The sequence below is a fragment of the Lepus europaeus genome, chromosome X (genome assembly GCF_033115175.1).
Source record: "Lepus europaeus isolate LE1 chromosome X, mLepTim1.pri, whole genome shotgun sequence".
In the NCBI taxonomy this organism is placed as follows: domain Eukaryota; kingdom Metazoa; phylum Chordata; class Mammalia; order Lagomorpha; family Leporidae; genus Lepus; species Lepus europaeus.
The window spans coordinates 74,049,094-74,062,798 of NC_084850.1; the positions used below are offsets into that span (position 1 = coordinate 74,049,094).

At 37.9% G+C, this 13,705-nt stretch overlaps 1 pseudogene; it reads right to left on the reverse strand.

The window, feature by feature from the left end:
• Positions 1–206: 206 nt before the first annotated feature.
• On the reverse strand, positions 207–6,417 carry LOC133752687 (large ribosomal subunit protein uL22-like; annotated as a pseudogene).
• Between the last annotated feature and the right edge of the window lie 7,288 nt (positions 6,418–13,705).

Here is a 13,705-nt window from a genome sequence, read left to right on the forward strand (position 1 = left end):
AACTGAAAAATATACACTTGTACATATGGGTGTATATAAGACAAATGGGAAAGTCTGTATTGCATAATCTAAACCCAAGCAATAATTCACATGAATCATTTTGTGTACATTGTTGTACACCCATCCCATATTTATAGACACATAAAATGTAAACTGAGGGTCTCTTTGCTTTTCAAATAATTTTTATTTTTCAATTTTCATTTCTTTTATGCTGAATTTATTCCTGAGCCATAAGCTTTTGTTTCTTCAGTTTCTTCTGTGCCAACTCCTCTTCTGGTTTAGGAATGGTTTGTTCCTTTTCAGCGAGGATCCTATCACTTGGCATGGGGAGCTCATGTATGTGTTCATCTGTCCATGAGCTCTGTAGATATGGTGGTGCATCTTGGGTAAGTTGTTCACCTGGATATGTTCAATGATCAGAGAATCTACATCCAGACTCTTAAGTTCAGCATCACTCTCTGCATTTTTAAGCATGTTTAACAGAAATTCAGCACTCTTTTTGGGCTATGGACCTTGTGTCCAGCCCCACTGTTTGATGTGGGAACACCTACCAGCTTCACTATTTTAGTATATGTGCTATGGAAGCGAACACTAGCTCCACCTTAGTTAGTAATGATGAAATGACACACATGGTTCCTTCAATGTAATGTCTTTCAGATACTTGGTGGCTTTTCAGATTTGAATGCCCCTGATGGCCTGGGCAGTTTGTAAACTGGATTAATGAAAAAGAATATATAGGAAAGAAGTTGGCAAGTAGACAAGCTGATAGGAAGGAAGGGGATGCTGATATACACATTACAGATTATTTTAGTAGTTGAAAACAAATAGAGCCTTGATATTGCAAATTTTGCTGGCAACAGAGCCATTGTTAATTAGAAGTTATTTTTCTGGATATATTACAATTACTGTTTTGATTGTATGCTTGCTTAAAACACTTACCAGTTGAGGAGAGGATTAAGATTTTTATTTCCACGTTTTTGGTTTTATGTAATTGTACTTTTTTATTTATTTATTGGTAGTTATCACATCTTGAGGTCAGAAAGTATGGTTTTAATTCTTTCTATATTTTGGAATATCCTGAGATATTTATGATATGATAGATAATATTTATATATATTCAATAGAGGTAGGGAGAGAGGATGTTGTGTTACATATTTATAGGATGTAGAGTTATAAGGATATCTACTTGAACAAATATAATAATATATTATCAAAACCTCCACAGACATAATTATTATTAGTCTGCTGAGTCAGGGAAGAATTGAAAGTGAATGTTAGAATTTCATATTCTTACTGTTTTTATTTTTGATTCCTTTTGAATTTCTACCAAATTAGAAAAATAAATAAAATATTTAGCAAATAACCTAACATAGAATAACATTCAATAAATGTTTCTTATTTTTTATTATTGTATTTGGTACCTCCTAATTATGATATATGAAAGGATATAGAATCTTTATATCATTAGGAATGATTTGCAACATCATTTAGAATGGTAATCATTTCATAATGTATTTATGGATCAAAATACCACATTGTGAATCATAAATACCTACATTTTTTAAAATTTTTTTATTTTTTATTTCATAAATGTGAATTTACAAAGTGCAACTTTTGTATTGTTGTGGCTTCTCCCCCCCAACCTCCCTCCCTCCCGTGGCCCTCCCCTCTCCCTCTCCCATCCCGCCCTTTATCGAGTTTCATTTTCAATTACCTTCATATACTGAAGATCAACTTAGTATATACTAAGCAAGGATTTCAACAGGCTGCATTCACACAACCTCACAAGGTATAGGGTATTGTTCGACTAGTAGTGTTTTTAAGTTTCATAGTAAAACACATTAAGGACAGAGATCCTACGTGGGGAGCATGTACCCAGTGACTCCCGTTGTTGACTTAACAATTGGCACTCTTATTTATGACGTCAGCAATCACCCGAGACTCTTGCTATGAGCTGTCTAGGCTATGGAAGTCCCTAGAGTTCACTGACTCTGAACTTGTTTAGTCAAGGCCGTGTCACAGTGGAGGTTCCTTCCTCCCTTCAGAGAAAGGTGCCTCTCTCCTTGATGGCCTGTTCCTTCTGCTGGGGTCTTGTTCACCAGGTTCTTTCATTTAGATTGTTTTTTGCCACCGTGTCATGGTTTTCCATGCCTGTGAGACTCTCATGGACCTTTTAGGCAGATCTGAATGTCCCAAGGGTTGATTCTAAGGCAGGAGTGTTGTTTTGGGCATTTGCCATTCTATGAGTCTGCTGTGTGTCCTGCTTCTCCCGCAGGATCATTCTCTCCCTTTTAATTCTATCCTTCATTATTTGCTTACACTGGTCTTATTTGTGAAATCTCTTCGACACATACCCTATCTTTTTGATCGGTTGTGTATTTATACTTACCACTTTACCAAGTGCGCTGGCATTAATACCTAAAATTTTTACATAAAAATTTTTTTACAGATAAATATGCTTTTGCTTTCAAATTTAAAAAATATTTTAAAAATTAATATTATGAATGTATATAATTTTGTAGTACAATGTGACTTTTTTTTAAGATTTATTTATTTATTTGAGAGGTAGAGTTATAGATAGTGAGAGGGAGAGACAGAGAGAAAGGTCTTCCGTCCGTTGGTCCAAATGGCTGCAATGGCTGGAGCTGCACCAATCCAAAGCCAGGAGCCAGGTGCTTCTTCCTGGTCTCCCATGTGGGTGCAGGGGCCCAAGGACTTGGGCCATCTTCTGCTTTCCTAGGTCACAACAGAGAGCTTGATCAGAAGAGGAGCAGCTGGGACTAGAAGTGATGCTCATATGGGATGCCGGCACTGCAGGCAGAGGATTGACCTACTGCGCCACAGCGCTGGCCCTCAATGTGACATTTTAATATCTGAATACAATATGGAATGATTTAATCAAGTTAATATATATGTGTCATCCCACCATTTTTTGTGGTGACACAATTAAAATTTAGTGTCTTAGTTGTTTTAAAATATATATCATTATTAGTTACAGTCACCCTGCTGTATACAGGAGGAATAAGTTTTGGAATCTTTTAAAATACTTTTGTCTATGAACTTACCTTTATTCTTCTTTTGGCTTCTTTTTTATATTTAACATTCAAACTTTTAGAAATATATTGCCATATATTCTATTATAAAACTAATAGAATTAAATTTTCTTTTTAATATTACACAAATTAATTTTTCTTTAATAAATGTGTTATTCACTTTCAGGTGATTATGACCTTACTTATCTTAACTCAAAATACATGTTTTTTAGTTTCTTTTGTTTTTATTTTTTTGTATAATTCTGCCCCCATTCTCCATAATTTCGAAGGTATGCATTATGTTTTCATTCCTATTAGTAGTAGAGCTTACCACTTAAATGAATAGGTTTTACACTTATATTTTCTTTTACCAACTTCAGAAATAAAACAGTAATTATAGGTTTCCTGCTGTACCCAGAAATCAGCTTACTCCTTTTTATTCTTGCCTCTACTCTCATATCCAAATTTTTACCTTTAGTTTCAAACCTCTTGAGTTATTTTGTTTGTTTTTTTCTTAGATCTCTTTATTCACAATTGGTGAAACTTTTTGCTCTTAAATCACAATTAGCACACTTAGGCTTATTTTGAACTTTAAAGCATTTCTTGCTTTCTGAAAGTCTTTTTATATAATAGATCATTCTTTAAGATCTTTATTTGGTTTATAAGGTGTTTGGCAGTTTCATATAATTAAGTAGGTCTCTTGATCTTTCTGGAGTAAGGTCAATTCTAGCATATACAACTTTAGCCTGTTGAGCCACGGCGCCGGCTAGCATATACAACTTTAATAAAAGATACATAATTGGTGTCTGAAATTTGTGTGTGAATGTGTATATTTGCCTTTTCTGGGAAGAGTCATTAGCTATGATCAAATTATAGAATTAATATATTTGGAATATTTTTCCTAATTTACAGTCTAGGAATACTTAGGAGATCTAGAGGTTATAAAATATATTCAGATCTGTTTGAACATATATGTACTAAAATACAAATATTGCTATGAAGAATTTTTAATATTGTTAGTGACAAAGAAAAGTTTTTACAATGGAAATGTTATAGTTCACTTTATTAGTGAGCTCCATTGCAAAGTAGGTATCCATGTTCCATTTGCTGATTGAGATATATCATTAAATTAAATGCATATTTATATTCACCTGTTTTTCAATTAAGAAATTGTTTTCTAAACAAGCATAAAATGAATCACATCTTTTTCTTTTAAACAATTTCTATTTCGATTACCCCTCTGCCTTCTCTGTTTCTAAAATTCTCCTAGTTTTCTATCTCATCTTGGGCCTCGTTCACACTTCACCAAGTCAGGCTTTTTGTCCTTTCCTCTTCTCTTCCTTCATGTCCCCATTTCTTCCAATTAGTACCCTACATCCCTCCCTTTCTCTCTCCCCTTCCTTCCATATTTCCTTTCTTCCCTCCCTCCTTCTTTATCTTCCCTGCCTACCTTTCTGAAACACATTTCTGACAGATTATATGCCCATTGCTGGAAATACTGCCATGAACAAGAATTTGAAACAGTAAATGGGCTGATTTTTGAGGAGGCGATGGCAATTAAATTAATTTAATGAGGAGGCGATGGCAAAGGCATTCACAACACACACTCAAGCACTAATGGAATCACAGAGCAACCTCCAGTTGCAACGTCTCAAAAGTTCTTTCAAAAGCAGTCCTGTCAAAAGCCAGAGTGAAAGCAGAAAAAGGGAAAGAATCTGACCAGTCAGGATATACAAGAGCAGAGAGAGAAACAAATTGGTTGTTATTTAAAGGATTCTGTCAGACAGACAGAAATAAGACACAGCATTTGGTAACCTTAAAAACAGACAAAACTACAAGCTAAGCAGGCTATAATGCATCCCAGGGATGCAGAACTAAACCAAGAAATCCAAGTGAACAACATAGATTAACTGTATTGGAATTTAAGTTAATGAAAGATATTAACAGGATATTAGAAAAGTTATTTAAAAGGCAAAAAAAGCTATACTTTTGACTACCCACTTCAGCTAAATAATATGACATACACTTGACCAAGGTTAACTGACTCATCTTGTGGAAAATTAATTATTTTATTGACTCCATGACACATGGGAAAAGTACAAAACAAAATCAACTTGGTTTCAAAGCAGGGAAAAGAAGTCAAATGCCAGCTACATTTATTTCTCTATGAAGTGAAATACTATAACTGTATTCTGCTTGGTATAAATGTAGGGAAAAAGGAAGAAGAAAACATAATAAAGGGGTGAAAATGATAGAGCATATATTTCCCTTGGAGAACTCTTCTTTAAGCGATACCCACTAAAAGATTTGCCTGGAGAATGAGAATTATGTTCTGTCACCATTTCAGCTGTTAACACCTTAATTTAGTAAGATAAAATCAAACCTAGCCCTCTGTTCTCTGCCCATACTCACACTCTCATCCCACGGAAGTAAAGTTTATCTTGTGTCATTCTCTTTTGCTGTTGTTTTGATCTATATCTAATAGGATTTGCATATACATATTTGTAGGTATAATTTTCAATAATACAGCCTTATGAAAAGATGATTGTAGCTCTGATATAAGGTAAATATTCCCTAGAACAGAGGGAGTAAATATAAATTAAAATTCACATGTGGATAAATTGTGGTTTGCAATCTTTGGATACAATTTCTTCCAATGAAGAGTACACATAAAATTAAGTTATGTAAGTGTCTAATTTCATGAAAAATTAAATGATACCAGATGCTAACATGATAATTTTTCATAGCATAATTTATTTTCTTATGGAACTAAGGAGGATAGCAAGACATTAATAATTCTCTCTTTTAATAAAGAGCAGGAAAAACAAGAACATGAAGAATCTAAACTGGACTCTACTTTTAACCACAGCTGGTTGTAGATCTAAGGTATGAAGGGCTTGGAGATAAGGTAAATAGCTTTCTCTACAGAGGAAATATACATTTACTACCAAAATGGTGTAAGGAGTCTGTACAGGGCTCACAGTATCACAGTATCTCCCGACTACTAGACAAAAATGTTTTACATTGAAGTCTTGGAGTTGCTACTTTTCTTTAGTTAAGGATAGTGCAGCAGCACACTGTCTAAAGGTGAGCAACAGAAATCCTCCTTTCTTCTATTACCAATATTATTTATCAGCATTTTTTCAAAGATTGGTCTTTAATGATATTAGTTATTTGTTTCACCAGTTATTTTATCATGGACACACAGCCCATTTTTAGAAAACCTCCACCTATGTACATTTCAGAAAGTCTATGTTACAACTCTGGCTGAGGGGTGGTGTATGGTCCCAATCTACTGATCTAGGCTGGACCAGTCAGCTACTGATAACTGAGAAGGGAAACAGAGACCCTGGGCAATCTCTTTAGGGTGCTCTGTGTTAGCCATGTTTAACCAATATATGAATCAGTGAATACTGATGGAGAGAGAAAGAGAGAGAGGGAGAGAGAGAGAGAGAATAAACTTCTGCAGAAAGGAGTAGACTTGAGATCCCTTATGTTTCCAGCAACATATAGAAAAAGGAATCTCAGTTGCCTAGTTTTCAGTTTCAGGATCCAGTCCCCTTTTAGATCTGGCAGTATTCTCCTATACCGTTTTCTTACAATACTTTTGTGTGCTTACAGATGCACACACACACACATACATTGTAGTTTTTCACATGGGTTCTCTTCTAAATTATATTTACCTAAGTCAAAATCTAGGATTAAATATACATGCCAACAGACTAAGGATGGAAACAAGGCCAAAAAAAAATGATGCACACATATTGGATACTGAATGTATATTTATTAATTCAAATTGAATGGGTTTTGTAAAGTTTCTTATCCAGTCCTAGAAAATTATCCAAACTGGCCCTCATGAGTGGTGATTCTGTACGTTCAAAAACAAAAAAAAAATTCAACCAATTAGTGGAGAATAGTCAATTATCACAGAAGATTTATGGCTATCTACCAAAGGGTTATTTTAAAGTGAGGCTGCCTGATCTTTTTAAATGAACGTTTATAGATCATTAGGCACTTTATAGAGAGTTTAGATGGAGAGAGAAGTATAATGAAGCTCAAGTCAATGACGACTGAAGATTAATTGGAAAGAAACATAAAACAATTCATTGGAAAGTTAGAGCCACTGAATTGATACCAACCCTTCTCCATTTCCTAGTTGTAAGTTACTGTCTGTTCAAGCTGGAGCTCTTCCAAAATGGCAACATTAAATATACCTGAAAATCCTCTACCTTCAGTAATGGCTGTTTGGACCAGGGACAAACACATGACCCAAGATCAACTCATCAATCAATAATCACATAGATTCTCTTTTAATAATTTAAACATAGAATCTGATTAGTTTGTAGTACATGTTTGTATTAATCAGGGTTATCCAGAGGGACATAATCAATTAGATAGATGATTGATAGTTAAGAGGGGAATTAGTTATTAGGGAAATTGGCTCACACAATTATGGAGACATACAAGCCCCACAATAGGGAATCTGCAAACTGGAGAACTAGCAAGGCCAGTAACATGGCTCAATCCAAATCCAAAGGGCTCAAAACTAGAGAAAATGATATTGCAACTCTCAGTCTGAGTCCAAAAGTCTAAAAACATGGGGTGGAGGGCAGGGGCTGCTAGGGCAGATCTGAGTCTGAAGGCTAGAGATCCAGGATTTCTTATGTCACAAGGGTAAGAGAAGAAGGGTATGCCAGCTCAAAGGATAGAAAGAGGGAATGGAAGGTGGACATTGTGGCACAGTGTGTTAAGCCACCACTTGGGATACTTGCACCCCATATTAGAGTGCTAGTTCAGCTGTTTCCAATCCAGTTTTCTCGTATAATGCATCTTGGGAGGCAAACAGATGATGGCTCAAGTGCATGGGCCTCTGCCACCCATATGGGAGACCCAGATGGAGTTTCTGGTTCCTAGCTTTGGCCTAGCCCACCCTAGCTGTTGCCAGCATTTGGGGAGTAAACTAGCAGATGGAAGATTCATTCATTTTCTTTCTTTCTTTCTCTCTCCACGACTCTGTGTGTGTGTGTGTGTGTGTGTGTGTGAGAGAGAGAGAGAGAGAGAGAGAGAGAGAGAGACTGCCTTTCAAGTACTTGAAAATAAATATACATAAAAAAAAAACAGTGAATTCACCTTTCCTCTTTCAGTCAGCCACAGTTTATTTCATGATGAAGATAAGTCTTTCCCACTGACTCCTGGCTGCTCCACTTCTGATCTAGCTCCCTGCTAATGTGCCTGGGAAAACAGGCACAGAGTGCTTGGACCCCTACACCCATGTGAGAGACCCAGAAGAAGCTCCTGGCTCCTAGCTTCAGTTCAGCTCAACTCTGGCCAGTATGGCCATTTGGGGAGTGAATCAGTGAATGGAAGATTTCTCTTTCGGTCTCTCTCTCTCTCTCTCTCTCTCTGTAACTCTGCCTTTCAAATAAATAAATAAATTTTTAAAAATACACCAACTCAAATGTCAATCACCTTTCAGAATTCCCTCACAGATACACCCAGAAAAATAATGTTTTGCGAGTTCTCTAGATTTCTCTCCGCGCAGACAGGTTGATAATCTAAAATAAGCCATCACATTGTTTGAGCTAAAAGATAATAGTGAATCAGAGCTGGGAGTAGTTTCATGACATATCCAACACATATTCAAACAGAGATTGTTAGAGAAAAATCCAGGAGTAAAGAGAAAAATCAAGATGACAAGAAGAGTGATGGATGTGGCACATATGCAGAGTTAACACAGATATATAATGTGGCCTTGCCAAGTGAGAAACACTAAAAGTAGATGCCTTCCCTTCTGGTTCTCTGCTCCTAATTTTGCATGGCCATGATGTAATTTTTGGCCTTGAGTTTAATGAGATTACTTACTTTTTATTTGACTCAGTTTGAATGTATTTTCATACTTAGAAGTAAATGAAAAATGTAGTAGAACCTTAAGTGAAAAATGAAATAGAAAATTATAAACATTCAATTCTAAACAGAATTTTGAGACTAACATGAGACTTGCTAAGAGAAAAGTAATTTTGGTGACTTAACTTCTGAAGTTAACTACTAAATAGACATTTGTTCTTAAACATATTCTACTATATTATGCAAAACTAAAAACAAGCAATTTTAAATTCCCACCTTGAGTAAAAGAGAACTATTAACATTGTACAAAATGTTAGTTACCAATCCAGAATACATTACCCTTTCTTTCTTCTTATCAGGAGCTAATTCCCTTCCCACACATATTCATGTATCTCAAGGGAAGCTAACTATACCATTAGGCCCAGCTATATCAATTGGGAGCATTAGGCACAAGATTGGGCCTAGGTGATTTAAAGGTAATCCATTCTGTATCCAGTGTTTGATTTAACAAAAAGTGATAAAAATTTGTCCAAGGAAATATGACTCTTCATTGTTGCTTCTGAAGAAATTTTCTCTCTCCTAGTAAAGAAACAGTGAAGAGAGGATCTCTTATCCTGGATATAGGTTCCACTTTATTGTTGTGCATCCTGTACAGTTTCACGAGGACCTGTATTCAGAAGGTTCTTCACTTGTTTTCATGCTCTGGTGTCAGTCTTGAAATAACTAAAAATGCTTCAACAAGGTATGCTGCATTTGTATTTTGTACTAGGACCTCAGAAATTACATAACTAATCCTGGCTACATATTTTCACATTCTAGAATAAGCATGTCCTAGGGTCAGTGCTGTGATATAGTGGGTAAAGCCGCCACCTGCAGTGCCAGCATCCCATATGGGCGCCAGTTCAAGTCCCAGCTGCTCCACTTCTGATCCAGTTTTCTGCTATGTCCCCTGGAAAGTAGTAGAAGATAGCCCAAGTCCTTGGGCCCTTGCACCCATGTGGGTGACCTGGAAGAAGCTCCTGGCTCCTGGCTTCGGCCTGGCCCTACTCTAACTGTTGTGGCCATTTAGGAGTGATCCAGCAAATGGAAGATTCTCTCTCTCTCTCTCTCTCTCTCTCTCTCTGCCTCTCTGTAACTCTGCCTTTCAAATAAATCTTTAAAAACAAAACAAAAAAACCAGCATGTCCTGATATCCTCAACAGTTTCGTTTCTTTCTACTTACTTGTGCATAAAATGAAAATAGCTAGAGATATTCTGCTACCTTCCTCAAAATGAAATCAATAGAATTATGAAAAACAAAAGGCTGACATTTTTGTGTAATAGCATAGCCAAAATAAGAACTTAACTAATAATCTCATAGCGAGATTCACTTCGCCATCAGCGAAGTATACAGTAAGTAGAAAAAAAAAACCTCCCTTTCAGACCAAAGGGAAAGAAAGTTTTAAAGTGAGAATATAATTTTCCTCATGGGCATTGTCTACCTTAGAAAAACTACTACAGAACATGCCTGTGACTATAGACTTGTAGTTCAGGCCACCGAAGATTAAAGATGGGACACGGGCACTCCCTTGACTTGCATCCTCTGGTCTGCTTTAACACAAACCAGGAGGAAAAGAAAGCTAGGCATCAGAAGCAATGGGTGGCAGGCCTATTAATGGCTGAGCTGTGCAGTGATCTGCCCTCAAGGAGACCCAACAGGCCAGTCCACTGCAGTGGCTTTCAATGTGGTAAGCCTGGGCTTCAGCAGAAGTCAGCTTGTGAAGAGCCCTGGCAGCTCTGCCAAGAGTTGGATCACTGGAAATGGACCTGCCCTGGAGTCGAAGGATGCCCAGGTCAGAGCCACAGATCTTATTGGCTCCAAGCTGAAAAGCCCTTCACTCAGCCCAACTTCCAAAGTGACCACTGCAGCTGAGGGTATGGTCAAGTAGGGTCAGCAACATTGAAGGCAGAACTGTAAATTTCTTGTTAGAGATGCCACCTGCCTTTACCTGGCCAGCTCTCCTCCCAGGCCAGCCAAGTAATGAAAGTCAACAGAGTGCCTTCCCCTAGGAGGTTCACACCTCCCTTAGGATATACCCCATGTGAAGAGATAGATAGGTCTGAGCCTCTTAACTTACAAGGCCTAAAACCCAACAGATTATTATCAAGCCCCTTCTATCAGGTTCTATTTGCCTCTCAATCAGAAAAATTACTTGTAGCTTAGACAGCACCTTTCTTAGCTCCTCTATTAATGACTCTGTCCTTTGTCCTAGGCCCTGTCTAGTGCACTTGAGCCTCATTCCTTTGTAATCATAACCTCTACTCTACCACCAATGGCTCTACTCCCAACCTGTGTGTACTGATGGTCCTCTTCCCCACTTAATGCTGTATAATTGTTCAGACCTGGTTAAGGCCACTCTTAGGATCATTGGTTACTATCCTCACCCTGTCTTTTATGACCTTGTCTAAATATGATCAGAGTCAGCAAACTTGGAAGGCTTCCATAGCCTTGGCAACTCATGACGACAGCCTAGGGTGGTTACTGGCGCCATAAACTAGAGTGTCAATTTGTTGGGTCAACAACAGGGTCACTGTGCGCTTGCTCCTGATGTGGGATCTCTGTCCTTGATGTACTGTACATTTTGATTTAATGCTATAACTAGTACTCAAACAGTATGTTTCACTTTGTGTTTCTATGTGGGTGCAAACTGTTGAAGTATTTTATACTAAATTGATCTTCTGTATATAAATAGAATTGAAAATGAATCTTGATGTGAATGGAAGGGGAGAGGGAGCGGGAGAGGGGAGGGTTGCGGGTAGGAGGGAAGTTATGGGAGGGGGAAGCCATTGTAATCCATAAGCTGTATACTGGAAATTTATATTCATTAAATAAAAGTTAAAAAAAAAAAGAAATAAGTTGACAATTAAAAAAAAAAAAAGAAAAACAAAAGAGCATGGATCCTTAAATCAATCATTAAATCACCAAGTGAGTCTGTTCCATGGTCTTTTTTTAATAAATGTATTTTTTAACATTTATTTTATTTATTTGAAAGAGAGTTAGAGAGAGGTAGAGTTAAAGAGTGAGAGAAAGGTCTCCCATCTACTGGTTCACTCCCCAGATGGCTGCAACGGCCAGAACTGAGCTGATGTGAAGCCAAGAGCTGCTTTCGGGTCTCTCACATGGGTGCAGCAGCCCAAAGACTTGGGACACCCTCTGCTGCTTTCCCAGGCCCATTAGCAGGGAGTTGGATCAGAAGTGGAGCAACCAGGACTCGAACTAGCGCCCGTATGGGATACCAGTGCTGCAAGCCAGGGCTTTAACCCACTGTGCCACAGTGCTGGCCCCCATTCCACGGTCTTGATCTACATCTAAACTCTAGATTTTCTTTTTAATTTTATGAAATGTTTTTTATCTTTGAAGCAAATTTAAGCAAGATCTTCTGTCCCTTAAAGATGATAACTCTCAGCCGGCGCTGTGGCTCAATAGACTAATCCTCCGCCCGTGGCGCCGGCACACTGGGTTATAGTCCCAGTCCGGGCACCAGATTCTGTCCCGGTTGCTCCTCTTCCAGTCCAGCTCTCTGCTGTGGCCCAGGAGTGCAGTGGAGGATGGCCCAAGTGCTTGGGCCCCTCATGGGAGACCAGGAGAAGCACCTGGCTCCTGGCTTCGGATCAGCGCGGTACACCAGCTGCGGCGGCTATTGGGGAGTGAACCAACGGAATAGGAAGACCTTTCAATCTGTAGTTCTCTTTCACTGTCCACTCTGCCTGTCCAAAAAAAAAAAAAAAGAGAGAGAGAGAGGATAACTCTTTAACTCATGAAACAAAAATGATAACAAATAACTTTCAATTACATAATTGCACTAGCAGTCCAATCATGTAGATTGACCCTATGGAACATCTGGAAATAGAATGTGCACAGAAAATAATTTGCAATTGTGGTGATCAATTTTGTGTGTCGACTTGGCTAAGCTATGGTATTCAGTTGCTTATAAAACACAAGTCTAGATACTTCCATGGTATTTGTTAGAATATTAACATTTAAATCAGTTGACTTTGAGTAAATGGGTGAGCCTCATCTAGTCAGTTGAAGGCCTTAAGAGGAAAGACTGAGTTTTTCCATAGGAAAAAAAATTCTTCTTGTGACTGAAAAACAGAAATCCTACCTCAGTTCCCAGTCTGCTACCCTATTGAATTCAGATTCAAATCTGTAACATTAACTCTTAACAGCCTCTTCAGATCATGATCCTGCCTTAAGAATTTCAGACTTATCGTCTCCCCACAATCATATAAGCCAGTTCCTTAAATACATTTCTCTGTCTCCCACCTTGTCTCTGTCTGTCTCTCTCTCTACACACACACATGCATACACAAAAGATGACTTCAAAAAGTATATAGAAAAGTGAAATTTAGAGATTATTTTGGTGAACAACTTCTAAATTCACACGTTCTTTTTTCATAATGTGCTTTTTCCAAGAACACACACAGATGAGGGGGCTTCAAAGCATTCATGTAAAATGGATTTAAAAGATAATGTGAAATTCCCATGAACTTTTTAAAGCCATTTTATATATCTATTTTTTTTTGACAGGCAAAGTTAGATAGTGAGAGAGAGAGAGAGACAGAGAGAAAGGTCTTCCTTCTGTTGGTTCACTCCCCTAATGGCCGCCACGGCCAGCGCTGCAGCAATCTGAAGCCAGGAGCCAGGTACTTAACTGGTTGTGATCAATTGGTTGTCCTCCTGGTCTCCCATGTGGGTGCAGGGACCCAAGCACTTGGGCCATCCTCCACTGCCCTCCCAGGCCACAGCAGAGAGCTGGACTGGAAGAGGAGCAACCAGGACTAGAACT